The sequence below is a fragment of the Macaca mulatta genome, chromosome 16 (assembly GCF_049350105.2).
Source record: "Macaca mulatta isolate MMU2019108-1 chromosome 16, T2T-MMU8v2.0, whole genome shotgun sequence".
In the NCBI taxonomy this organism is placed as follows: Eukaryota; Metazoa; Chordata; class Mammalia; order Primates; family Cercopithecidae; genus Macaca; species Macaca mulatta.
In genome coordinates, this window is record NC_133421.1 from 7,377,122 (window position 1) to 7,403,879 (window position 26,758).

The 26,758-nt window shown below is 46.6% G+C and overlaps 1 protein-coding gene across 3 annotated transcripts in view; it reads left to right on the forward strand.

The window, feature by feature from the left end:
• The window catches only part of WSCD1 (WSC domain containing 1), a 513,503-nt gene that overhangs the window by 282,741 nt on the left and 204,004 nt on the right, over window positions 1–26,758 (forward strand). For 2 of the 3 annotated variants that reach the window (XM_077969209.1, XM_077969208.1), the window contains one exon: window positions 10,904–10,990. The gene's annotated coding sequence lies outside the window, so the exon portion shown is untranslated. Of the gene's footprint in view, window positions 1–10,903; window positions 10,991–24,470; window positions 24,537–26,758 lie in introns of those variants that run through there. The other variant, XM_077969217.1, reaches the window with a different exon arrangement.

Consider the following 26,758-nt stretch of genomic DNA (forward strand, 5'->3'; position numbering starts at 1 on the left):
GGCTCACTGCAAGCTCTACCTCCCGGGTTGGCGCCATTCTCCTGCCTCAGCCTCCCGAGTAGCTGGGACTACGGGCATGAGCCACCACGCTAGGCCCAGAGATGTTTCTGGTCTAGCAGAAAAGCCCTGGCTCTTAGACCCGGGCCAGTAACTTTTAATATGCAAATACTAGACATTAGAAACCGGGTCCACCCAAACATGGGGATTCCACCATCTTCTTCCTTGCCACCACATATGCCTGGTAGCAAGGCCACCCCTACATATCCCCACGTGTGTAGAACATCACGGAGCCCTGCATTTGCATATTACAAGGCTAGAGTGGGAGGGCCAGTTTTTTCACAGGCTATGAGAATGACATGCCTACTCAAACCAATCCCCTGAACCCTGTGCAAATCAGACACCATCTCCTCCAGCCTCCTCATAAAACTGGCTAGTATCCGTGGCACATGGGGTCTCCTTCCTCGGCTTTGGAGCCCCCTCCCTCTGTCTCTGCACGGGGGAGCTTCTTCCTTCTTTCTTCTCCCTTCTTTCTTTCTGTAAACTCTCTGCTCCTTAAAACCACTCCACGTGTGTGGGAGTCGTTTTTAACAATTCAACTCAAAACGAAGAACCTTGGTGTTGCTCCACTCATCAGAGCTGTATCACTACTTTCCAAACTACTTGGAACACAAAATTTAAACAAAGTGTACACACATGATGACACAGAAAGTCCACTGCTAGATGTATATAACCAACTTACTCGAATGATACATTAATTTTGTTGTATTTGGACGATGGAATATACAGCCATGGAATGAATGAACATGTCTGTATGAACATGGATGAATGATCCAGCTATGAAAACAACTACGGATGAATGGACATGGCTGTATGAACATGAATGAATGATCCAGCTATGAAAACAACTACGTATGAATGAACATGGTTGTATGAACATGAATGAATGATCCAGCTATGAAAACAACTATGGATGAATGAACATGGTTGTATGAACATGAATGAATGATCCAGCTATGAAAACAACTATGGATGAATGGACATGGCTGTATGAACATGAATGAATGATCCAGCTATGAAAACACTACGGATGAATGGACATGGCTGTATGAACATGAATGAATGATCCAGCTATGAAAACAACTACGGATGAATGGACATGGCTGTATGAACATGAATGAATGATCCAGCTATGAAAACAACTATGGATGAATGGACATGGCTGTATGAACATGAATGAATGATCCAGCTATGAAAACAACTATGGATGAATGAACATGGCTGTATGAGCATGAATGAATGATCTAGCTATGAAAATAGCTATGAATGAATGGACACGGTTGTATGAACATGAATGAATGATCCAGCTATGAAAACAGCTATGAATGAATGAACTCCAGCTATGACAACATACACAGCCACATATGACAACACACATGGCAAGCGTGATGTTGAGCAAAAGAATACATCTGGAATGATTGTGTTTGCAGAGTGTTAAAGCACAGACAGAGCTAATCGATGGGGACAGAGGTCAGGTGACCTTTGGGGAGAAGGAGGGCTGTGCCTGGGAAGAAGCATGGCTGGGGAGGAGGGGGGCTTCTGGGTTTTTGACAATGTTCTTTTATTTTGCGATGTGGGTATGTTCCCCTAGTGAAAATCCATCTTATATTTGTGTGCTTTTCTGTATGGATACTATTCATCAATAGATAGTTTAAAAAGAAATACAGAGGCTGGGCATGGTGGCTCACGCCTGTAATTCCAGCACTTTGGGAGGCTGAGGTGGGTGGATCACCTGAGGTCAGGAGTTCAAGACCAGCCTGGCCAACATGGTGAAACCTCATCTCTACTAAAAAGTAAAAAAAGTAGCTGGGCGTGGTGGTGTGCGCCTGTAGTCCCAGCTACTAGGGAGACTGAGGTGGGAGAATCACTTGAACCCGGGGGGTTGCAGTGAGCCGAGATGGCACCATTGCACTCTAGCTTGGGGGACACAGTGAGATTCCGTCTCAAAAAAAAGAAAAAAAAAAAGAAATACAGAAATATATAGTATAGTGAACAAGCGAATGGAAGATTCTGTATCATGTTGAAGGTCATTTACGCAGTGTGGGTGATTCCCAGTCTTCTCACCTAATACATAGAGTGAATAATGCCAAACCTGAATGGGTTTTATGAAAATTAAATGAGACAATGGATATGGAAGTGTTTTGTAATCGGTGAAGGCTGTCGTCGTGACGAGTTTTACCCTTACCCCACGTTCCCACTGCTGAGAAGGGCACACGTGCAATTATGATGACCAGTGGCGTCTGGGGCCCCTGTGCTCTCTTGTTCAATTGCTTTTTATCATTTAAATCTGTTCCGGCTTTACTCTCTTCACCACCTCCACAGCCCCACTCCCAAGATGAGTTCTTTCCTTAAACAATGGAAGATAGATGGGCTTTGTGTTTCTTGAGCTGATTAGAATCATGTCCTCTCTGTGAGAGTCCATCCATGTGGAAACGGTGCCTCTGAACGCCAGCCTCAGAGTCTAGCCTCGTGCACTGGAATTGCAGCCTGTGATGTCTAAGCTTTCCTGTTCCTTTCTGGCCGCACTTCACAGACGCTGCAGATGCCCCTGCAGAGCCCTGAATGCTTTCTATCCGGGCACCAGCCAAGCCCCTCTGAAAGCTGCCTGAGTGCTGTGGGTGCAACCGCAGCCGTGCGTCATGCTGAGCGTGGTGGGCGTTCATCAGCCACCATCGCGGCAACAACAGCTTCCGCTCATCACGTGCGTTCTCTCAGTGGGTCCTCACAACAGGCCGGGGGCAGTAGATACCACAATCCCCATTCCACAGGTGGGAAAGCTAAATGGAAGATCAGAGGCAGGAAGTGCCTGAGCCACAGTCACAGAGTCACACATTGCAGAGACAGGATGTGAACGTGAGTTTGTTTGACTCTAGGGCACATGCTGGTTCATTATTGAATAATAAACGTTTATTAATCGTCTGCCATGTGCCAGGCGCTTGGATTCGTCGGTGAAAAGGCTTCCTGCCTCATGAGCTTACATTCTATTGGAGGAGATGGACAACAATGGCTAAACATCATACATAAATAAATCATGTCATATACTAGAATGCCAGGTGCTTAGGGGAAAAAGAGAGTTGGACAGCGCAAAGGGGTATCAGAAGTGGCGAGAGGTTGGGGGCGGGAGTGTCTTGACTTGCAAGTGAAGTTGGCCAAGGGAGACGTCTTTGAGAGGGTGACATTTGACCCGCCCACCTCAGCCTCTCAAAGTGGTGGGATTACAGGCGTCAGTCACTGCTCCCAGCGTTCAAGACCAGTCTGGCCAACATGGTGAAACCCCATCTCTACTAAAAATATAAAAATTAGCCAGGCATGGTGGTGGGCGCCTGTAATCCCAGCTACTCGGGAGGCTGAGGCAGGAGAATGGCTTGAACCTGGGAGGCAGAGGTTGTAGTGAGCCGAGATCTCACCATTGCACTCCAGCCTGGGCGACAGAAGACCCTTTCTCTCAAAAAAAAAAAGGGGTTCATTTGAACACAGTCTTGAGGAAGGCAAGAGGGGGTTAGCTGTGTGGATATCTGGAAGAGGAGTGAGCCAGATTGAAGGAAAACTCCACATCCAGTCCCTGCATAGGAGAGGCTGGCATAGCTGGTGCAGGAGAAAGGGAGGCGGCAGTGGCAGTAGCAAGGGTCAGAGAGGTGGCTGAGCGCCAGGTCATGGAGTCTTGAAGTCCATTGTAAAGACCCTGGCTTTCTCGCTGAGCGAAGTGGCGTCCTAGGAGGGTCAGAGCAAAGGAGCCCACTGCCTGATTTTTGTTCCAAATGCTGTGTGGAGACTGGACTATGGTGCAGCAAAGGCACATGTATGGAGACCAGTAGGAGGCAAGAGGTGATGGCTGGGACTGCAGCAATCGAAATGTAGCAGCGAGACATGCACAGGTCCTGGATGTTTTTTTTTTTTTTTTTTTTTTGAGATGGAGTCTCAGTCTATAACCCAGGCTGGAGGGCAGCGATGCAATCTCAGCTCACTGCAACCTCCACCTCCCTAGTTCAAATAATTCTCCGGTCTCATCTTCCCGAGTCGCTGGCATTACAGGTGCCCGCCACCACACCCTGCTAATTTATGTATTTTTACTACAGACAGGGTTACACCATGTTAGCCAGGCTGGTCTCGAACTTCTGACCTCAGATGATCTGCCCGCCTTGGCCTCCCAAAGTGCTGGGATTACAGGTGTGAGCCACCGCACCCAGCCTTCTGGATGTAGTTTGAAGATAGAATTGATGAGATTTGCTGAGAGAGTCTGGGGTCTAAGAGAAAGAAGGAGAAAGAAGATGACTCTAAGTTTTTGGCTGGGGCATCCGGAAGGCTGGAGATGAAGAAGGGTGTGGGAGGAATGGGCTTGGGGAGTGGGATGTCAGCGCAGTTTTGGATCTGCTGGGTGTGAGGTGATTCTCAGGCCTCTGAGTAGAGATGTTAGGTAGGCAGTTGGATGCAGGAATTTGGAATTTGGGAGAAGTGTGGTGTGAAACCTTATTTGGATTCAGGTTTTTCTCTGTAAAGAAAAGGGGGAGCTGTAAAGTCAGGTGCTTCCCGGGGATCTTAAGGGAGCCTGAAGCTGTGGCCCTCTGGGAGAGCCTGATAGTCCTGACAGCCTGTGAGCTGGCCCTGAAACAGTCACTCCCAAGCACACACACTGGGGCCCAGGAATCATCGGCAGGTGCCAGGCCTATCCCGGGGCTCCTGCACCTCTTATGGTCATGGCAAGCATCTCGCTCTTCTTATCACCAGCCTGCTCTCACTCTTATCCTATTTCTGTCAGCTCCTGGTCCTGACTTTGAGACCCAACTGTGGTTCTAGCCTCTCCTTGAGTCCCCACACTGGGTCCCTTGGTCATCCCTTGTGTCTTTGGGAGAGGCACGCTTGACATCCAACTCAGTTGTCTCTTCACCCAACAGAAGTTGGACTAAGGACAGAGGTACTTCCTCCCATCCCCACACTCCAGGAGGGCTTGTGCCAGCTTGGCCGACTCAGACACAGATGCCGATTGGAGAGTCCAGTCCGTGAAGGCCTAGGTCACCAGCCTGGCCCTGCCAGAGATGGCTGGGATACTGAATATGGCCAATGGAACAGGAGAGATCCATAGGCATCTAGTGTCTGACTCTCCCTGGCAGGGAGAGAGGCGTGGAGTTACCTCCACGTTCAGAGTGCCTTGCTGGTAAGAGTTGGGTGGAGGCTGAAGCGGATAGAGAGGGATTACAAATGGTGACCAAGTCAGAAGAGAAGCACATCCACAATGGAGTGTCCATGAAGGTGCCCTGAAGTGTCCTCTGTGTCCAGGGGATCTCTAGTGACATTGGTGGGTGGGTAGGGGGTCTTCATCTAGAAGGATGGGACAGGGCAGTGCACTGAAGCCTGTGGGTTCTAATCTCAAGGCCACAGCTGGGGTCTGCCATCCTCTTTCAGATGGGCTGTTTTTCTTACTTTAATTGTGAATAAACAGATATCTATGGAAGCTATGAGATGGAAGATAATAAGGGAACAGAGTGGGGTTGTCACTGACACTTCCGCCCTCTGGCATGTGGGATTGTGAAATGTTGGGGGACAAGGACTTCTGGGTTTTTACAATGTTTACACCTGTCTCCTCCATGACAAGAAAGGGGCTTCACGGAATTGTCCACGTTCTCATCCAGGCCCAATGGGGTCAGAAGTAGATTTGGGGAATTAAATGGGCAGATACATGACTGGGATTAGGGTTCAGTTGTGCCCAGGGTAAGATGTCAGCTGAAGGTCAGAAACGGGAATGGGGGCCAAACTCAGTCAACGAGTGCCTCCGGCTGCATCTTGGCCTGGGGACAGGCTAGGCTTCGTGGGGGTCAGGATCAGGACAAATCTACTTCCAGGGGACACTCTTGTCCTACGTGTAGCTAAGAGGCCTGCTCCCGGATTCAGCCAGTCTCTTGCCTCCTTTGGTCTGTCTCCTGATTAACTTTTTTTTTTTTTTTTTTTTTTTGAGACAAAGTCTCACTCTGTCACCCAGGCTGGAGTGCAGTGGCAAAATCTCGGCTCACTGCAAGCTCCACCTCCTGGGTTCATGCCATTCTCCCGGCTCAGCCTCCCAAGTAGCTGGGACTACGGGCGCCTGCCACTATGCCCGGCTGATTTTGTTTATGTATTTTTAGTAGAGACGGGGTTTCACCGTGTTAGCCAGGATGGTTTCGATCTCCTGACCTCGTGATCCACCCACCTCGGCCTCCCATAGTGCTGGGATTACAGGCGTAAGTCACCACGTCCAGCCTGTCTCCTGATTCACTTCTAAGCAAACCAAACCTGTCAAGACTTGAGAGCAAGTGATCCTTCCTGCTAGATAGATCCTTATCCAACAGGCTCCAGCCTCCTGGAGGAAAGCTGGGCCCTGGCTAGAAATTAACCTGCTCCGGGATCCTTTCCAGTCCCACATGGTTCTGCCTGCCCTCTCTGTGACCAGTACTGTGCTAGGCACTTTTGTGAGTTCTCTAGATCTTGAGAACAATTGCATGGGGGAAAGGATTATCCCCATTTTACGTGCAAGGAAAACTGAGGCTCAGTTGCTATTTGTACACCGGAGCCTATGTATCTTTCTGGCTGTGGAGTCATTTCACCCCTTTTGCTTCTGGATGATGCTCAATCCCACCAGGATTCCCCAAAGCACAGAGAAGCAAACCTGGGTGATCAAGGCACCATTTCATCTTTTACCTGAGTGCTCACAGTCAGGGGTGATCAGGGTTGATCTTGTCTCTGCTCAGCCTGGGCCAGCCTTAAGGCCCTTTCCTCAAAGGGGATTCCGTATTGAGAAAAGACACGGCAGAGCAGGTTTTCCGCTGCTGCAGAAAGACCGCAGGCAGCTCCCTCGAGGGAAGTTTGGAAAGGGGCCAGGGAGCAAGGCTTTATTGGTCTCTGGAGGGCAGGGGGCAACCCTTCATCAAAGCAGCCAAATCGTTGTCTCTTGGGGCAGTGGTGCTCAGCACTATCCCACGGCTGGCTACGACAGTGGGTTCCTGGGGATGTTGGCTGAAGGCAGGGAGCAGTTGGGGTTCATGCGCTGGGTCCAATGTGCTCATCTCTGCAGAACAAACAGGGGAGGACTGACTGCGTGCGCTTCCTTCTCCGTCTCAGCATCGCCTTGGCCCAGTGGCTAGGGGAGGGGCTGTGGGCTGCCTGACCCGTGACCGGGGCAATTAGACCCTTTTGCAGCACGAGTCAGACTGTAGATGTGTCTTGCTCTCAGGGAATTCTCCTTGCCGTCTCCTCCCTCAGCATGGCCTCCTCTGTCGCTCAAGTTTCCAGGCCCCTCCCCTTTTTGAAACCCATGCTTCATATTCTTTCACCCAAAGACCCACACCTTGCTTGGCTGAACCCACTATACTTCCCTGTGGGCAGGAGACAGGCAGGGAGCTGGGTCTTGCACACTGGGTGTTGTACAGAACCAAGAGGCCGTTCACTGTTGCTCACTTTGCCACTGACTAGCAGCTCCTGTCAGGGACTGACGAATGAACGTGGGTATCCTGGGAGACAGAGATGGATGGAGATCCCTGCACATGGCCCCGCACACACGGCCGGCCTGTGTATTCCTCGCCTTGGGATCAGACGAATCAGATGGCCACTGATGGAGCCATTACTCAGTCATTTAGTTGTGCTGGGAGGGGGAATGTGAGTTTCACCCCTAGGACATTTAGGACCCCTCCCTAGGGCCTGCAGTATTAGGTGGAGGAGTGTGGAGTGGACAGATGAGTCCCATTAGGTGGTGATGACAATAACAGCCCATTGGCTCCAATCAGATCGGAGGCACACGTGTTCCTCCCCAGGGCTGGGCTTGGGCGGACACCACTCACAGCCAGCCCTACTGTGGTTAGGCGTGAAGCCAGACCTCACGTGAGGTCCATTTGGGCTTTCTGAGCTCGGGTGTACCAGCCACAGAGAAAGAGAGCCCGGATGCTCTCTTGGCAGCCTGCTGCCTTTGTTTTAAACTAAAAAATCTGCGTCAAGCACAGCACTTGGTATGCAGACAATTCCCTGGGAAGAGATTCTTTTACGTGTGTGCAGTAATATATTCTCCATCCTGGGGCCTGTTATTGTACAATAAAACAAGAAGGCTGGAAATCAATACAGAAATGTGAAAAAAAAATGCTCTGAATCATTTTCATAACCAGCAAATGTGGTTTTCAGCTGAGAAACATTTTCTTTTCTATTCTGAAATGGTGGGAGCAATTTTCAGGCCTGGGCACTGGGATTGAAGTTCTGCTGCTTAAAGGTAAATATCACCCAGAGGAGAGACCACACCATACTGGGCTGTGAGGAGCTGAACTTGGCTATCATAATCCCAGTACACACTTTAAAAGCATCTATCAGGTGCCAGCTCTGTGCTGGACACTTTCATACTTGAAAGGTGATATGTTTGGACAAGTCAAAACAGGGTTCATCTGCTCCAGCCCCCCATCAGGGAGGAATTCCCTCCGTAGCACTCCCCACAATAGACCTAGAGGCTTTCCTTAAGTGCTTGCAGTGAGAGTAACTCTAACTCTAAACAGCTCATGCTGTTTTCTGTTAATAGCTCCAAGTATTAAGAAATGCTTCTGACTTCTTGTCTCAGTGGAGTGGGCACGTGCTGAAGTCGCCCTGCTCCGCTTCAATCACATGCAAATAATACAAACGTAGATGTCATGCAAGTACAAATATCATTTCGTCTTGTTTTTGATAGGATTGGCCATATTAAAAATCAGAATAGTTTCTATAGACTAGAAATGAAACAGAGATACTGATGTGCGGGGGCTGAAACTCTGTGATCCTCAGTGTACCAAGACTGGAAACAGCCTGTGAGCCAGGAATTCATTCACAAATAAATGGGAAAATGTGACTTCTAGTCAAGGAAAAAACCCACCAAGAGAAACTTACCCTGAGATGACCCGGGTCTTAGATTTAGCCAGGCAAAGGCTTTAAAGCAGCTTTATAAATATGTTCAAAGGCTTAAAGGAAAATAGTCTTAATGAATCAATAGGGAATCTCAGCAGAGAATGGAACCAAATGGAAACTCTAGAATTGAAAACTATAATAACTGAAATTTTTAAAAAATGCACCGGATGGGCTTCATAGTAGATTAGAGAGGACAGAGAATGAATAAATAAATTTGAAGATGGGTCACTAGAAATGATCCAATCACAGCAGAGCAGACAGGAAAAAGATGAAGAAAATGAACAAAGCTTCAGAAATTCATGAGATAAGGTCAAACAATCTGACATATATGCAATAGAAGTTGCAGAAGGAGAATATAGGTCTGAAATAGCAGATTGTACATGTCAGAATATTATATACGTATAATATAGGTCTGAATAATGAGTGAAAATGGGTCAGAAATAATATTTAAAGAAATAAAGAGAAAGAAAATTGGATAAAATAAATATAGACTCACAGATACAAAAAGTTCAGAGAATTTCAAGAAAGATGAATTTATACCCACCCATATCACACTCAAACTGATGAAAACAAAGAGAAAATCTTGAAGGGAGCCAGAGGAAAAAAAGGGCACGTTTTATGTAGGATAACAATGATAAGAACTACCACTAACTTCTCAGAAACAGTGCCAAAAGACAAAGGAATAACATCTTTGAAGTGATTAAAGAGGGAAAAAAATCCTGTTAGCCTAGCATGTTTTACTGTTTGTATTCAGTAAAAACATACTTCAAAAATGAAGGTGAAATAGAGTCATTTTCAGACAAATGGAAACTAGGAGAATGTGTTGGCAGTACACCTGCGCAGCAAGAACTGCCAAAGGATGTTCTCCAGGTTGAAGAGAAATGCAACCTGATGGAAACTTGCTATCCCCAGAAAGGAAAGAGCAAAACTGTTTTTCTATTGTATTTTTAAAAAAAGAAAATTGACAGTTTCAATCAATAATAATAATAATTCAAGCCATGATTTAAAACATCTGTGGAAAGCAAAAGATAGGCAACAATAGCAGAAAGAATGGAGGGTGTTCATATAACAATATAATTATACCGTTATAAGAGTATTTTATTTGTAAACTGGGAAATAGTAAAGGGGAAGTGTGAAGGATCCTGTGGGAAATGAAACAGAATTGACTAAGGGTGTGCATGATGAGCCCGAGTGTATGGTAAAACAACTAATAAAAGGAGCTGGAGCTAAAAAGCCAATAGAGAAGAGAAAATGAAATTTTAAGAAATACTTCATTAACCTAAAAGAAGCTGGTGAAGGGGTAAATGAAGAGCAAAGAACAACAGGAAAAACCGAAAAACAAATGGTCAACTTAAATCCAGCCACATCAATAACTACATTAAGTGTGAACAGACGAAACAGCAAGATTGCAGGATAGCAAATCAAATTTTAAAAATCCACTGTAGGCTGGGTACGTTGGCTCACTCCTCTAATCCCAGCACTTAGGGAGACAGAGGTGGGTGAATCGCAAGGTCAGGAGTTCAAGACCAGCCTGACCAACATGGTGAAATCTTGTGTCTACTAAAAATACAAAAATTAGCCGGGTGTGGTGGCATGTGTCTGTAATCCCAGCTACTTAGGAGGCTAAGGCAGAAGAATCACTTGAACCTGGGAGGTGGAGGTTTCAGTGAGCCAAGATCGTGCCACTGCACTCCAGTCTGGGCCACAGAATGAGACTCTGTCTCAAAAAAAAAAAAAAAAAAATTACGTTGTATACTGGCATCAAGAATTGGAAAGTGGAAATTTTAAAATACCATTTCAGTAGAGTCAATGAAGATAAAATACTTAGGAAGAAACTTAATAAAAGATGTGCAAGACCTGTACAATGCTGATTTCAAAGCTTTAAATAGACGGAGAGATACATATGTGTGTGTATAGGAAGCCCCATTTTATTAAGGTGTTCATTCTCCGTATTTATTTATAGATCCTGTGCAATCTTAAGCATCATCCCAGCTGGAGATGAAAAAGCCAGTTTAAAAATCTATGTGGACATGTAAAGCATCCAGATGAGGTAAGACAGTTTTGCAAAAACAAGCACAGTATGAATTGCTTAACAATGGGAGGCATTCTGCAAAATGTGTTGTGAGGTGATTTTGTTGTTGCGTGAGCATCATAGAGTGAACTTACATAAACCTGGATGGTATTGCTTACTACACATTTGGGCTATAGGGGACAGCATGTTGCTCCGACTACAGACCTGTACAGCATGTTACTATAACTGAATGCTGTGGGCAGTTGTAACACAATGGTGAGTATCTGTGCATCTAAACACAGAAATGGTATAGTGAAAATGTGGAGTAAAAGATGAGAAATGGTGCACCTGTGCAGGGCATTCATCATGAACGGAGCGTGCAGGACTGGAAGTTGTTCTGGGTGAATCAGTGAGTGAGTGGTGACGGAACGTGAAGTCCTGGGACATGACTCTACACTACCGTAGACCTTTTTTTTTTTTTTTTGATTCTTTTTATTGAGACGAAGTCTCGCTCTGTTGCCAGGCTGGAGTGCAGTGGCTCGATCTTGGCTCACTGCAACCTCCGCCTCCCGGGTTCAAGGGATTCTTCTGCCTCAGCCTCCTGAGTAGCTGGGACTACAGATGCGCACTACCACGCCCAGCTAATTTTTGTATTTTCAGTAGAGATGGGGTTTCACCATGTTGGCCAGGATGGTCTCGAACTCCTGACCTTGTGATCCTCCCGCCTCAGACTCCCAAAGTGCTGGGATTACAGGCATGAGCCACTGTGCCCAGCCGACTACTGTAGACTTTCTTAGCACTGTACACTTATGACAAATATTTTCCTTTTTTGAGTGATAAATTAACCTTAGCTTACTGTAACATTTTTCTTTATAAACTTAAAAAATGTTTAAACTGTTTGATTCTTTTTCAATAACAGACTAAAACACAGATACCTTGTACAGCTGTACAAGAATATTTTTTCTTTATATTCTAATAAAAAAGTGTTTTTCTGTTCAAACATTTATGTGTGTATGTATGCATTTTTACTTTTTAAACTTTTTTGTTAAGAACTGAGGCACAAACACACACATTACCTGCTAGGCCTACAGAGGGTCAGGGTCTTCAATATCACTGCCCCCCACATCCACGTCTTGTCTCACTGGAAGGTCTTCAGGGCCAGTAACGCACATGGAGCCGCCGTCTTTCATGATAATAATACCTTCTTCTGGAACACCTCTTATAGGGCCTGCCTGAGACTGTTTTACAGTTAAATTTTTTTAGTAAGCCAAAGGAGTACACTCCAAAATAACTATAAAAAGTATAGTATAGGTCAAGTGCGGTGGCTCACGCCTGTAATCCCAGCATTTTGGGAGGCGTAGGCAGATGGATCACCTGAGGTCAGGAGTTTGAGACCAGCCTGGCCAACATGGCAAAAACTCCATCTCTACTAAAAATACAAAAAAAAAAAAAAAACCTTAGCCTGGTATGGTGGTAGGCACCTGTAATCCCAGCTACTCGGGAGGCTGAGGCAGGAGAATTGCTTGAAACTGGGAGGCAGAGGTTGCAGTGAGACAAGATCATGCCACTGCACTCCAGCCTGGGCGACAAGATTGAGACTCTGTCTAAAAAAAAAAAAAAAAAGAAGTACAGTATAGTAAATATATAGTATTTATTATCATCAATATTATATACTGTACATAATTGTATGTACTGTACTTTTGTACAACCGGCAGAGCATAGACGCAGTCTGGTGTGTGTTGCCTGAAACGTCATTACCCAGTGCATGACTGTACAAAGAGGAACATATGCTCTCTAATGTCTTAATCTACCAGCTGCAATCATCAAGACAGTGTAGTATTGGTGTAAAGACAGACATAAAGATCAATGGGATAGAATAGAGACTTCAGTTTATATATATGGCCACATATACATGGTCAATTTATTCCTAAAAAGGGCTCCAGGATAATCCAGTAGGGAAAGGTAACTCTTCAGCAAATGGTTCTAGAACAATGAGATATGTGTATGGAAAAAAATAAATCTCAAACAAACAAAACTTAATTCAAAATGGATTATAGACCTAAACATAAAAGCTGAAACTATAAAACTTTTAAAGAAAAACATAGAAAATCTTCATGACATTAGATTTCTTAGAAAAGACAAAATAAGTGCGAACCACCAAAGGAAAAAAAAGTCAATAAACTGGACTGCATATGAAGTAAAACCCTCCAGTCTTTATATTCATCATTAATACTTGTGACAAAGGGCTTTTATCCAAAATATATAAAGAACACTTACAACTCAATAATAGTAAGATTAACAATGCATTTCTTTTAATGGCTGAATGACTTGAATAAAGTGCGTATCCGAACTAGCCTTAACCTTTTTCTTTTTCTTTTTTTTTTTTTTTTGAGACGGAGTCTTGCTCTGTCACCCAGGCTGGAGTACAGTGGTGCAGTCTCAGCTCACTGCAAGCTCCACCTCCCGGGTTCACACCATTCTCCTGCCTTAGTCACCCGTGTAGCTGGGACTACAGGTGCCCGCCACCATGTCCGGATAATTTTTTTGTATTTTTAGTAGAGATGGGGTTTCATCGTGTTGGCCAGGATGGTCTCAATCTCCTGACCTCGTGATCTGCCCGCCCCGGCCTCCCAAAGTGCTGGGATTACAGGTGTTACAGGTGTGAGCCGTGCCCGGCCTTTTTTTTTTTTTTTTTTTTTTTTTTTTTTTTTGAGATGCAGTCTTGCTCTGTTGCCCAGGCTGGAGTGCAGTGGCACCATCTCAGCTCGCTGCAGCCTGTGCCTCCTAAGTTCAAGCAATTCTCCTGCCTCAGCCTCCCTAGTAGCTGGGATTACAGGTGCATGCCACCACACCCAGTTAATTTTTGTGTAGCCTTAACCTTCTAATCATACCTAGGGAGCAAAAGCAGAAGGCATATTAAAGGCCACTGGGCTGGGCATCAGGAGCCCCAGCTTCCGTTTCTAGCTCAGTGGGTGACTTGCTATGTAACCCTGGGAAAGCCCCTTTCACACTCTGTGCCCCAGAAACTACATCCATAAAAATGGGGAGAACATTATTATAGCCTCATATGCATTTTGTGAGGCCCAAGTTACACAGACTATGGAAAGGAGTTCTGAAGTGCACCAGGATTTCTGTAGATGGAAGGCATAGTCATGCTGTTTTTGACCTTTTAGCTATTACAGATGATTGTTATAATGGGAGCACCCAATCTGAATGATCAGATATAATGACCTGGTTATCTGAATACCTGACAGTTGACCGACCACACTGATATATGCATATAAACAAAAACATATAACAGGAAACACATGGATGTTATAAGTCACAAAATTCATCCATACAAACACAAAGATATGTGTATCCACGACTTGCCCACATGGGCACACGGAGGCCCACATGCATACATGTATGCACAGGAAAACACAGGTGCATGTGTACACACATGTTCACATGTACACACATGTTCATAGGCCCTCACGCTCCCAGAGTCCACATTCCATGAGCACACGGTTGCACACAGATGGGCCCAGTTGTCACACACACACTCATGAACAGGCAGAGTCACACCCTTGAACATGGAGAACTGGAGTACAAAGAGATTTTACGTGGAGAAGCTGTGAGCCCAAGGCAGAGGGAGGAAGGGTATATCCTGCTGAAGGTGAGCAAGTCCAGGATTCCCTGTAAGAGGGGCTTAAGGAAGGGCTGGAGCATCAGAGGCAGAGGGGCTAAGGGCTGGCAGAGCCGGGGAAGCCAGCCACAGATGGTACCCTCTTCAGGGAGTAGGATCTGAGGGATTCCTAGGGCAGGCGGGCCTTGGATGTAGGTCCTGGAGGTAGAACTAAAGGCTTCCATGCAGTTCTGCTCATGGAGTCACCAGCCAGCCATTCCCAGAAAGTAGTGGGGTAGGGGCCAGAGATGACTGAAGCCTGGGGCTGGGTGGCTGGGGCTAGGCCTCACCAGCAGCTGCTGGAATGAAACACTCAGTTTTGGCTTATGTGTCAGGATTTGCCAGTGGGTTCATCTCCTGGGTGCAGATTGGTTGAAGGAGACTGTCCTTTATCAATTCCCCTTTATGGTAAAAATGACCTGCAAACGAAGTTCATCTTCTAATCGTACGCCAGGCAAAGAAGCTGCGAGTATAGACAAGAGCACTGGACTGGGCGTCAGGAGCCAGCACGTGGGAGTGTAAGGGACGGCTGCAGGCTGAGATGAGAAAGCATCTTAGAGCCAGAAGGTCCAATTCAGACTCTTGACACTAGGGGAAGGCGAGGCCCAAAGCTGGGATGGCGACCAGCTCTTTGGTCATTGCAGCTCCGTCCACCTAAGATAATCTCAGAGGAAGGCCAGGACATCTCAAGGTCTCATCGTCAAGGCTAGTTCCAGACCTTCTCATCAGCTCCTGCAGAATCACCTCCTGGTCTTCTCCCCCAAGTGAACCCCTTGGAGTTGGACCCATCATTCCCTGAAAAGGCTCCACGGCTGAGCCTGGGCCTGGGCCCGGGGCCATTCGCATTCAGTTCAGCAGCTGGGCAGGAAGGAGAAGAACAGTATCAGGGTGGCAGGAAGAAAAACAGGGCTGGGAGAAAAGAGATAAGGAGGAGGAGGAAGAGGGGGTGCAGGTGTGGCTCCCAGCTGTTTGCCCAGGGGCTCAGAGAGACTAAATAACTCACTCACATTTATCCAGTTAGTGAGAAGCAGTGCCAAGGATTTGAACCCAGGTGTATGTAAGATTCTCGGGAGAGCAGAGGTCATTCTACATGGTGAGAGCTGGAAATCTTCCAGGGGAAAAGCCTTGAGGAGTGAGTCTGACTGGATTCCATCAGCCCAATCCTGGCAAGGTGTGCCACCGAGGACGTCTCCACTCAGAGACTTCCCTGAGCCTGAGTTAGATGAGGCCCAGAGATCCAAGAAGGGCACTGGCCTTGAGGTGGGCACACAGACCTACGTGGGAAAAGCTTCTTACATGGTGGGTCAGAAGCCGGGGACTCAGGAGAGTGAGAAGGTCACAGTGCAAGGAGCGGGGAGCAGGGACCAGCTAATGCAGAGTTCCTTCAATTCCACACCGCAGAGGAAGCTTCCCTGAGAACGCACCTTTGCTGGGCTCCTTATATGCCTCACCTCTGACTTTCTCTCTGGAATGTCGCACCATCGCCCTGTAAGGTAGCTGTCTTTATCCCCATTCTGCAGATGAGGAAACTGAGGTTTTGAGAAGTCAAATTCACTTGTCTTTAGTAAACCAGAGTCCAGATTCTCATAGTCCAGACCAGGGTGCCTTCTCCTACTGATCATAACAGGCTTTTATTCTCCAGAGCCTTTGTTAATGGACTTCCCTGGACCTGTGACTGCTGAGGCCTGGCAACTTTGACCTGTTTTCGTGGGGTTTCATCTGTGCTGGTCTCTGGATTTTCCAAGTTTCTCATTCCCAGGTCCAGGGGAAGGAGTGCTGCTCAACCTCAGGCCCTAGGAGGTGGTATTTGGGCAAGGAGGCAAGAGACCAATGATCTGGCCCCAGCTCTGCCTCAGTCAAGCTATATGACCTTGGGAGAGTCATTTCTCACCTCTGCTCAAGATAACGTCATACTGTAGAGTGAGGGTTAGCCCTGGGACACCTCTCAGGCATCTCTCATCCTAAACCATCCATCCATTCTTTCACCTTCCATCCAACAATTCATCCATCCTCCAATGATCTGTCCATTCATCCATCAATCTATCTTCCATCTATCCATCTTCTACCCATCCATCCATCCATCCATCCATCTTCCATCCATCCATCCATCCTCCAGTGATCAATCGATCCATCCATCCATCCATCCATCTACCCATCCATCCATCTTCCATCCATCCATCCATTCATCCATCCATCCATCCACCCAGTCAGCCAGTCATCTATTAAACTTTTCATCTACCCATCATGCATCCATCTGTCTCTCCATTAATCCTATCAAACCCTGGATTGAAAAAATAGCATAAATCTGTCCCTTTATGGGACAAAAGGGCCAGATAGCAAATACTTTATGTTTTCCAGGACATATGGTCTCTGTTGGAACTATTCAACTGTGCCTTTGTAGCACAAAAACAGCCAGATTAAGAGGTAAACAAATGGGTATGGCTGCATCCCAAGGAAACTTTATTTGCAAAAGCAGAGGATAGGCTGGATTTTGCCCCCAGACTATAGTTTGTGGCCCTTTGCCCTGGATAATTGCTGGATACTAGAGACACAGCTACAGGTACAGTCTAATAGGGGAGGCTTACATGTGGACCAACAATTACAGTGCAGTGTGAAAAGTAGAGATGCCTTAAGGGGTGCACAAGGTACAGAAGGAACCCAGAAGGGGACCTGAGGCCTTAAGTGATTAGGCTGGTGTCAGTGGTTGAAACTTGATCAGGGTTTCGGTGGATGAGGGGAAGAGCTCTCCAGGCAGATGGAACAGCGTGAGCAAACACCTAAAGTCATGGTAGTGCCTGTTGTGTTGGCAAAGGCTGTGAAATTTGATGGCTGGAATATGCAGCAGAAATGAGATCAAGGAGGATTTTAATTGCTGTGCTAAGGAGCACGAACTTTTAAGCAAATAATTCTCAGTTATTCAACTCCTCTTCAATGACTAACATTTTTCTTGGAAAGAGTCCACTCCATAACTGCTAATCTCAGTGAGGGGTATTGGATATGCAATTTCTTCTAATTATGTGGAAATACTAGTTGTTTCTTCTCTGTGGGTGCTGAGGTCCTGGGGGCAGTGACGGATGCCCAGGCAGTAGGCAGAGGGGTCTGGGAACTGAGCATAGCTGATGTGCACCACAGTAGAGCCCTGGGCTCTGATTTCACACTCTGCCCCAGGCCAGAGTGATTCTGCCTGTGTCATCATTATGCTCATCAAGAGATGCTTTGTCTTCCCCTGATCAGCCTAATTGCTCTCCTCATTTGGACAGCCCTGGAGTCATTTAGTAATGAAAATCACTGTGTGCTAATATGGCATCAGGAGCTCACCTGCTTGTTGGCATTTGGAGCAGTGTGGAGACGGGAAGAGGCTCTGCTTGTCATTACAGGTGCAGAGCCTCGCTGAGCTGTTCATGTGCAATTACCATCCAACAGCCTGGAAATTACAGTCCAGTTACAGTGCCTGCTAACAAGGACTAATTGTACCACCACAGAGCTTCCCTGGACACTTAAAACAAATGGCCACTGTGGGAACTTGGCAATGAATAGAGAAAAATCCCATCTATTCTTGGAACACAGGACAAATATGCTAGGAGTTGGGCAGGGCTCAGCTGGGGGCTCTTGGGCATTAAAACTTGGTTTCCCAATCAATGTAACAAAGTTAGACTTTCATGAAGACAGCCATTCATCCATCCATCTTTTATTAACCCATCCATCCTCCAGTGATCCCTCTCTCCATTCATTCACTTATCCATCTTCCATCCATCCACCCATCCATGTATCCATTCATTCATCTATCAATCCATTCATCCATCTTCCATCCACCTATCTATCCATCCTCCAATGATCCATCCATCCATCCATCCATCCATCCATCCATTCACCTTCCACCTAACCATTTATTCAACCTCCAATGATCCATCCATCCATCCATCTTCTATCCATCCATCCAACCATCCATCCATGTTCCATGCATCCATCCATCTATCCATCCCCCAATGATCCATCCATCCATCTTCCATCCATCCATCCATCCATCCACCCACCCATCCATCTATCCATCCACCCACTCAGCCAGTCATCTATTCAACTTTTCATCCACCCATCATGCATCCATCTGTCTCTCCACGCATCCCACAAACTTCTCCCAAACTCTTGCTTAGAAAAAGGTCTATTCTTGATGCTGCAAGTCAAAGATGTATCAGCAGTGATCCTGCATACAAGAAGACGTACTAGGTGCTTAAATATTTTTGAACGAGTCAACAAAAACAGTGAACATTTTCTCAATGGAAGGGAAAAATAGATTCAGTTAAGTGAGAAGGTGAAGAGAGGGGCATAGATGGTGTGAGGATAGAGAAGATATAAAGAGTTGTCCGTCACCATCATACACATATCCTGAGTGAAAGAGACAGGAAAGTAAAAGGGAAGGGGATGTGTGTGTGCTCTGTGTTTGAGTATGGCAAGTTATTTCATCTCTTGTAGTCTCAATTTCCCTACCCAGACAATGGGGATGGAAATGGTTCCTACCTCACGGGGTTATTATGTAGACTACAAAAAATACTGCACATAAAGTTCTTAGAACAATGTCTGGTATGTAGTAAGCAGGCTCTGCCATTCTGCTGCCTACCCCTGGGGACTTGAAGGTTGAGTTAGAGTCCACCCTACCTAGACAGTAAGAAAGACCATCTTAGGAACTGGGAACGTGTAGATGCTTGTAACATCTACAGGGGAGGCTTTAGGGAGTGTTAATTTTTGCATCTTGTGATTAGAGCCCAGGGAGCGAGGGGCAGTGATGGGGAAAAAAAAAAGCAGGTCAGAGGCCACATCAGTCCAGAAAGAGCTGAGGATTTGGATTTGCAATGGGGGTGCTGGGGAGCCATGAACATATTTTAAGCAAGCAATTTATATTTTAAAATTATTCGTGTAGTGTGGGAAATTGATTATTGTTCATTAATTATCACTCTAAGGGGAGATGATTGTGCAAGGAAGACAAATGAGTCCTAGTCATTCAAGGGCAGAGTCTAGATGAGAACTGCTCTAGCACTCATTCCTGGTTCTAGCTGCCTCAGACTCTGGCCTCTAGGCTCCCTGTTCATTGTTTTCTGGCCTGTAGCTCAGGGTGTATGGAAAGAATGTCAGAGCTATGACTTCCCCTGCCCTGACAGGATCTCTGCAGGGTCTTTACATCTCCATGTGCTTCCCCCCAACGCATCCCTACTCATGGAACCCTGCTAAGTGGTCATTTCAACTCTCCTTATATACCTCCAGCAACAGGGATATACTACTTCCTGAGCCAGCCTGCTTCCTCCATGACCACCTCTGACCCAAAGTCCTTTATCCTATGAAACGTCAACGCATCTCCCCATGGATTCCAATTATTCACTCTCGTTCTGCTCCTGAGGCGCTGGGCGAGATAGGTCTCAATGGCAGCCCATGCATCTGACTCATTCTGGGCCTGAGACCCAGGCTCAGTTTGTGGTCAGTGCTCAGTGTGTCCACATGGGTGCTTTGGCTGCAGTGGGGCTCAGGGTGGAGCACTTCTCAGGAGGGGTGAGGGTAGACTGACCCTTCCAGGGCGCCCTGCCTCCTGGGGATCACCCTTTGGTGTAGTCCCTTCCACATGAGCTCTGGGTTTGACCATGTGACTTGCTTTTTTTTTTTTTTTGAGATGGAGTCTCACTCTGTCATCCAGGCCGGAGTGCAGTGGCCCGGTCTTGGCTCACTGCAACCTCCTCCTCCCAGGTTTAAGTGATTCTTCTACCTCAGCCTCCCGAGTAATTGGACTTGCAGGGGCCCGCCACCACGCCCAGCTAATTTTTTGTAATAGTAGAGATGGGTTTCATATTGGCCAGGCTGGTGTCGAACTCCTGACCTCGTGATTTGCCTGCCTCGGCCTCCCAAAAGTGCTGGGATTACAGGCGTGAGCCACTGCGCCCAGCTGTGACTTGCTTTAGCCAGCGAAATGTGTTGGAAGCGATGCTATGTCAGCTCAAGACTTGCCTTCAGAAGGCCTGACGCCTTCCGCTTTTGCACTCCTTGAAGCCAGCCTCCGTGTGGAGAAGCTTGAGTTGGACTATTGGCAGGAGAGCCATGGGGAGGAAAGCCACGGGGAGGGAGGCTGAGAAGTCATCGGGGACACCCAAAGCTCACTGGAGCTCTGCTGAGTGCAGCCACTCGAGTGACCTCTGCCAAACCATGTGGAGCGGAACTGCCCAGAGGAGCCCACTTGCCCTTAGAATCCCGAGAAATAATACATCATGATCGCTTTCCACCGTTGCGTGTTGGGATGGTTGGAAGGCACTACCAGAGAACTTCTACTTGGATCCTGAGCAAGTACTTCCTGTCCACTCCTAGGACAAAGAAACGTGCGAGCTGTAACCATTGAGTCTGAGTTTCAGCCAGGCTTGTGGTGCTCACTCCTGTACGGTCCTAGGCATGTCACAGCCCTTCTTGGGACTCAGTTTCTCCATCTATAAAGTGGAGAGATTGTAAATTCCGTGATCTTATCTCTTTTAGCTGTTCTCTGGTGAAGCTGAAGGACTCTAGATGAAGCAAGACCCCCCACTCTGAGCAGGGGCCCCTTCTGCAGGTGTGTGTCAGCATAGGTGATGTTTCTCATGCCCATAGCCTCACCGACAGCAGAATCACCTGGGGCCAGTCTTTCTGGCTGATCCACTTGGAATCATGCACTTCCATTCCAGGTTGTGCCAAACTCGACCTGATGTTCCATGTGGCCCCTGGAACGGGGCTGCCCGCTGCGGTGTTGGCTAAGTGGGCGTGTCAAACTTGGGACTCTCTTCCTCTGTTTCCTTGTTCCTCATTAGGTGTTGGTTACAGATGATTCACTTAGAAGGCAATGGGAACAGGCAGTGATGTTTGGAGCATTTCTCCTTTGATCATTTAACAGCCTTCTTCCTATTTTATTTATTTATTTATTTTTTTATTTTTTATTGTTATTTTTAGATGGAGTCTCACTCTATCGCCCAGGCTGGAGTGCAGTGGCACGATCTCGGCTCACTGCAACCTCCACCTCCCAGGTTCAAACAATTCTTCTGCCTCAGCCTCCCGAGTAGCTGGGACTACAGGCACATGCCACCACGCCCAGCTACTTTTTTTGTATTTTAATAGAGGCAGGGTTTCACCGTGTTGCCCAGGCTGGTTGCGAACTCCTGAGCTCAGGCAATCCGCCAGCCTCAACCTCCCAAAGTGCTGGGATTACGGGCATGAGCCACCACACCTGGCCCTCCCTATTTTATCATGCTATCGGCAAAAATAAAATCATGAGGTTTATATAAATGATATTTGTATCATGTCTGAGAGCCTTTGGATCAAATTTTCTAGCCAATTTCCCCAAATCCGAGCTTTTAAACTTTTCCTTTATTGTTGACAGAAGATGCTTTTAGAGATTGCACTGTGGCAACTTTAGAGACAACCAGAAGGTTGGGAGGGAAGGAAAAGGCACCCTGTAAGGGATAATGGAGGGGCTGCGGCTCAGACTGGAGAAGAGAGGTGCAGGCTCCATCTGCAGAACTCATCAGGTCTCTCTCTGGGTCAAGGAAGCAGGTGTCACTGGTTGACACAAACAACTGGCAAACAGAGGCCAACACAGGCAGAACTTTCTAGAAGTCTGAAGTGTCTGGAGAGGGAGCAGGCTGCCTTTGGAGGGTGTGTGACTCCAAGAGAAGAGGACTCTGAGATTCAGGGAGGGGCAGCATTATCCCAAAATCACCCAGCTGGTCAGTTGAGGTTCTGGGAGCAACGTCTAGAACTGGAAGCTCACCCAGTGCCCAGAGCCTGGGAAATGGACAGAGATGTGTGTTCCAGCCAGCATGTACCCTTCCCACTCGAAGCCTTGAGTGTTGGACAAGGTGGTGGTCAAGACTCTCTTTCCCTCAATGGTGAGAGGACACGGCCAGGGTTTCAGCGGAAGCCTTTCTTGACTGCCGAGAACCTGATGAGCCTCTTAAATATTTATTTTTCCAATAGACCTGAACAATTCTGAAGAGACACAATATTACGTTTCTTAGAAGCTTCCCCAAATACATATTTATCAGGGAAACCTGAATAAGCTAAGAAGGGCTTAGACCTATTTATTTATGTATTCAGTTATCTCTGGGGTGTGGGTTATGCCGGTGTGAACAAGAAGAGACGGTAATTAGATTGTGCTTAGACTGATTCTCCTGCTCCAGGGATGGGATTAGGGCCTGACTGCCCGAGCTCTGCGGTCTTCCATGCTCATGGTGCTGGTCCTTCAAGTTTATACCTCTGGGATCCTTGGTTCCCAAACCTGACTGATATGGAATCATTTGGGGAGTTTTTCTGTTTGTTTGTTTTTGTTTTTTAACTGATGCCTGTATTCCATCTGCTGAGGTTCTGATTTAATTTATCTGGGAACAGCCTTGGCATTGGGACTTTTACAAGCTCCCTGGGTGATCCGTTGTGCAGCAGAGTCTGAGAATTCCTGATTTAGACAATGAATCTGTTGGGGCAAGCTACACTCATGGGTCATCCTTCATCCTTCCGTAGTGTTTTTTTGTTTTTGTTTTTGGTTTTTTTTTTTTGAGACGGAGTCTCACACTGTCGCCAGGGCTGGAGAGCAGTGGCGTGATGTCGGCTCACTGCAACCTCTGCCTCCCGGGTTCAAGCTATTCTCCTGCCTCAGCCTCCCAAGTGGCTGGGACTACAGGCACCTGCCACCATGGCCGGCTCATTTTTGTATTTTTAGTAGAGACAGGGTTTTGCTATGCTGGCCAGGCTGGTCTCGAACTCCCGACCTCGTGATCCACCCACCTCAGCCTCCCAAAGTTCTGGGATTACAGGTGTAAGCCACGGCCCCTCCTTCCCTAGTTTTAACCCAAACTGAGCTGTGCAGGTGTAGGGAGAGGATACCAGGGCTGAGGTTTAGGTTCAGGGACAGTTTAACGGATATGCCACCTGGGAAGTCACACAAGGTTGCGCCCTAGAGAGGCCCCACACTTGGCTTAATGCTCTGCTGTAGTTATCTTAAAATTCTGAAGCATTTTTGAACAAGCAGATGGCCTCATATTTTCATTTTGTATTGGATCCCACAAATAATGTAGCCCGTCCTGGGCAGGGGACCTGGGTTCTAAACCCATCTCTGTCTGGACAGTTGGTTTGCTGGGCAAATCTTTCTTTGTCTCTGGATCTCCATTTTCCTTTCTATACAAGAATAAAATCAATCAGCCCCAATGACTTTCTAGAACACTTTCTGTGTCTATACACACATTCATGCAAGGCCACCTAAGATATAGTTGTGTTAATCCAGGCGCTTTGGGAGGCTAAGGTGGGTGGATCACGGGGTCAAGAGATTGAGACCATCCTGGCCAACATGGTGAAACCCTGTCTCTACTAAAAATACAAAAATTAGCCAGGTGTAGTGGCGTGCGCCTGTAGTCCCAGCTACTCAGGAGGCTGAGGCAGGAGAATCGCTTGAACCCGGGAGGCAGAGGTTGCAGTGAGCCGAGATCACGCCACAGTACTCTAGCCTGGCGGCAGAGCAAGACTCCGTCTCAAAAAAAATAAATTAAAAAAGAAAGAAAGAAAGAAAGAAATAGTTGGGTTGTCTTCAGTCAAGTACGTTGATAAGCCATAATGACTAGTTGTTTCTTAAATCACATGTTGTTTGAATTTAACTGGGCTCTCTTGCTCTCGTCAAATAGGTTTGCATGCTTAGAACTGGGCCCACTCTGACATGGGACAAAAAATTGCTGTGTGTGCACATTCGCATTCTCATTCCCTTCCTCCTCTAAATGAAAAGAATTCCTTCTTTGCCTGTTCAGTTCCCCAGCAACCTTTTCCGGCCTTCTAGACAGAGTTCCACCTTTGCCAGCTCAGACCCTCAGCTTTTAGAATGCAGAGCTGGATAGAGAGGCTGGGGACTGAGGAAGGCCGGTCAGGAGATTTGCATTGGTAAGAAGAGAACTGTTCCAAGAGAAAAGACGAAAAGGGAAGAGAAAGACGGTGGGGAGGAAAGACAATAGGGAAAATTTTAGATCAGGACTGAGAGTGGAGAAAAGGAAAAGATATTTGAGGAATGTCTGCCAGATGTGTGGATATCGAGAGTGGCAAAAGGAGAAGAAATATTTATATTTTGCTATGCATTGAGAATGTACCCTGTCCTCCCCACATACACGGGGACAATTTCCCTGTAGAGGCTTCACCAGAGGTATGCATCAATTACAATTGCTTTCAGCTATGTTTTGCTGTCAGACTACAGATTCTTTGAATTGATGCTGCACAGAGACGGGTCCATTTGGGCCTCCAGTTACATTTGGAATATGCTGTTAAGCCAGGGTTGTGTGGAAATGGCAGCAGCTGTGAGCTGGGCAACCCTTTACCACCTGATGCAGGCATTTTACAGACTCACGAGCGCTCAGAGTGGGAAGAGATCTTAAACATGGAGGTCTTCAAAATGGTCTAATTTGGCCGGGCGCGGTGGCTCACGCCTGTAATCCTAACACTTTAGGAGGCCAAGGCGGGTGGATCACCTGATATCAGGAGTTTGATACCTGCCTGGCCAACATAGTGAAACCCTGTCTCTACTAAAAAATACGAAAATTAGCTGGGTGTGGTGGTGGGTGCCTGTAGTCCCAGCTACTCAGGAGGCTGAGGCAGGAGAATCGCTTGAACCTGGGAGGTGGAGGTTGCAGTGAGCTGAGATGGCACCACTGCACTCCAGCCTGGATGACAAAGTGAGACTTGGTCTCAAAAAAAATTTTTTTTAAATCTAATTCCCCTACCCATTTTCAAATTGATTTTCTAGATCCATCCCCCCGCTAAGTTCATTCTCTGCTTATATACTTCCTATAAAAGGGAATGCACTAATTTCAGAGAAAACACACTGCAACCGTGTGTAGACCTAGCAGTTAGAATTGTTTGTCTGTGTTCTCAGATGCTATTATCGGTGATGTGAATTATTACAGCCTCATTGGACTTCGCTCTGGCGAGTCCTGGCACAGTTTAAATTATACTTCTCTTTTGAATCAGCAATTCTGTGTCTAGGAAGTCTGCGTCACTCATACGCATACACAAAGGCGCATGTCCACGGATGTTTAGATTGAAGCATTACTTGTGAGAGTGAAAATGTGAAGCCAGTTCAATGTATACCTACCGAGGATTGCCAGTAAAACTACAGTAGATATAAGTTGTGGAATAATGGATCTGCCTGTCCGAATATGGAAAGATTTCCAAGATATAGTAAGGGAAGAAGTAAGTTGCAGACGGTAAGTTAGGAAAGAGTGTGTTAAAACCCCACAAACCTTGTATCTATACCTGTATAGGAGTTAAAGATACGAAGACATAGAGCCAAACAATGTATATAAAATTGGTAACAATTAGTCAAATCAAAACCACAAGATACCACTGTACGTCGATCAGAATAGCTATTACTTAAAAAATGGCAAATCACAAGTGTTGGTGAGGATGTGGAAAAATCATCCACTGCTGGTAAAATGCTACAGGGTGCTTTGGAAAAGCCACTTTGGAAAATTGGCAGTCCCTCAAAAAGTTAAACACAGAGTCACTATATGACCCAGCATTCCACTCCTAGGTATGTACTCAGGCAAAATAAAAACTACATCTAGCAACATTTTTGACAACAGCCAAAAAGCGGAAACAACTCATATGTCCATCAATTGATGGGTCTATGAATAAAACGAAGTTGCATCTATACAGTGGAATATTATTTGGCAATAAAAAGGATTAAAATACTGATGCATGCTACAGCAGGGATGAACTTTGAAAACATTATCCTAAGTCAAAGAAGCCAGTCACAAAGGATCACATATTGTATAATTCTGTGTATTTATTTATTTATTTATTTATTTATTTTTGAGACAGAGTCTCGCTCTGTCGCCCAGACTAGAGTGCAGTGGCGCGATCTCAGCTCACTGCAAGCTCCGCCTCCTGGGTTCACGCCATTCTCCTGCTTCAGGCTGCCGAGTAGCTGGGACTACAGGTGCCCGCCACCATGCCTGGCCAATTTTTTGTATTTTTGGTAGAGACGGGGTTTCACCATGTTAGCTAGGTTGGTCTTGATCTCCTGACCTTGTGATCCGCCTGCCTTGGCCTCCCAAAGTGCTGGGATTACAGGTGTGAGCCACCGTGCCCGGCCTGTATAATTCTGTTTATAT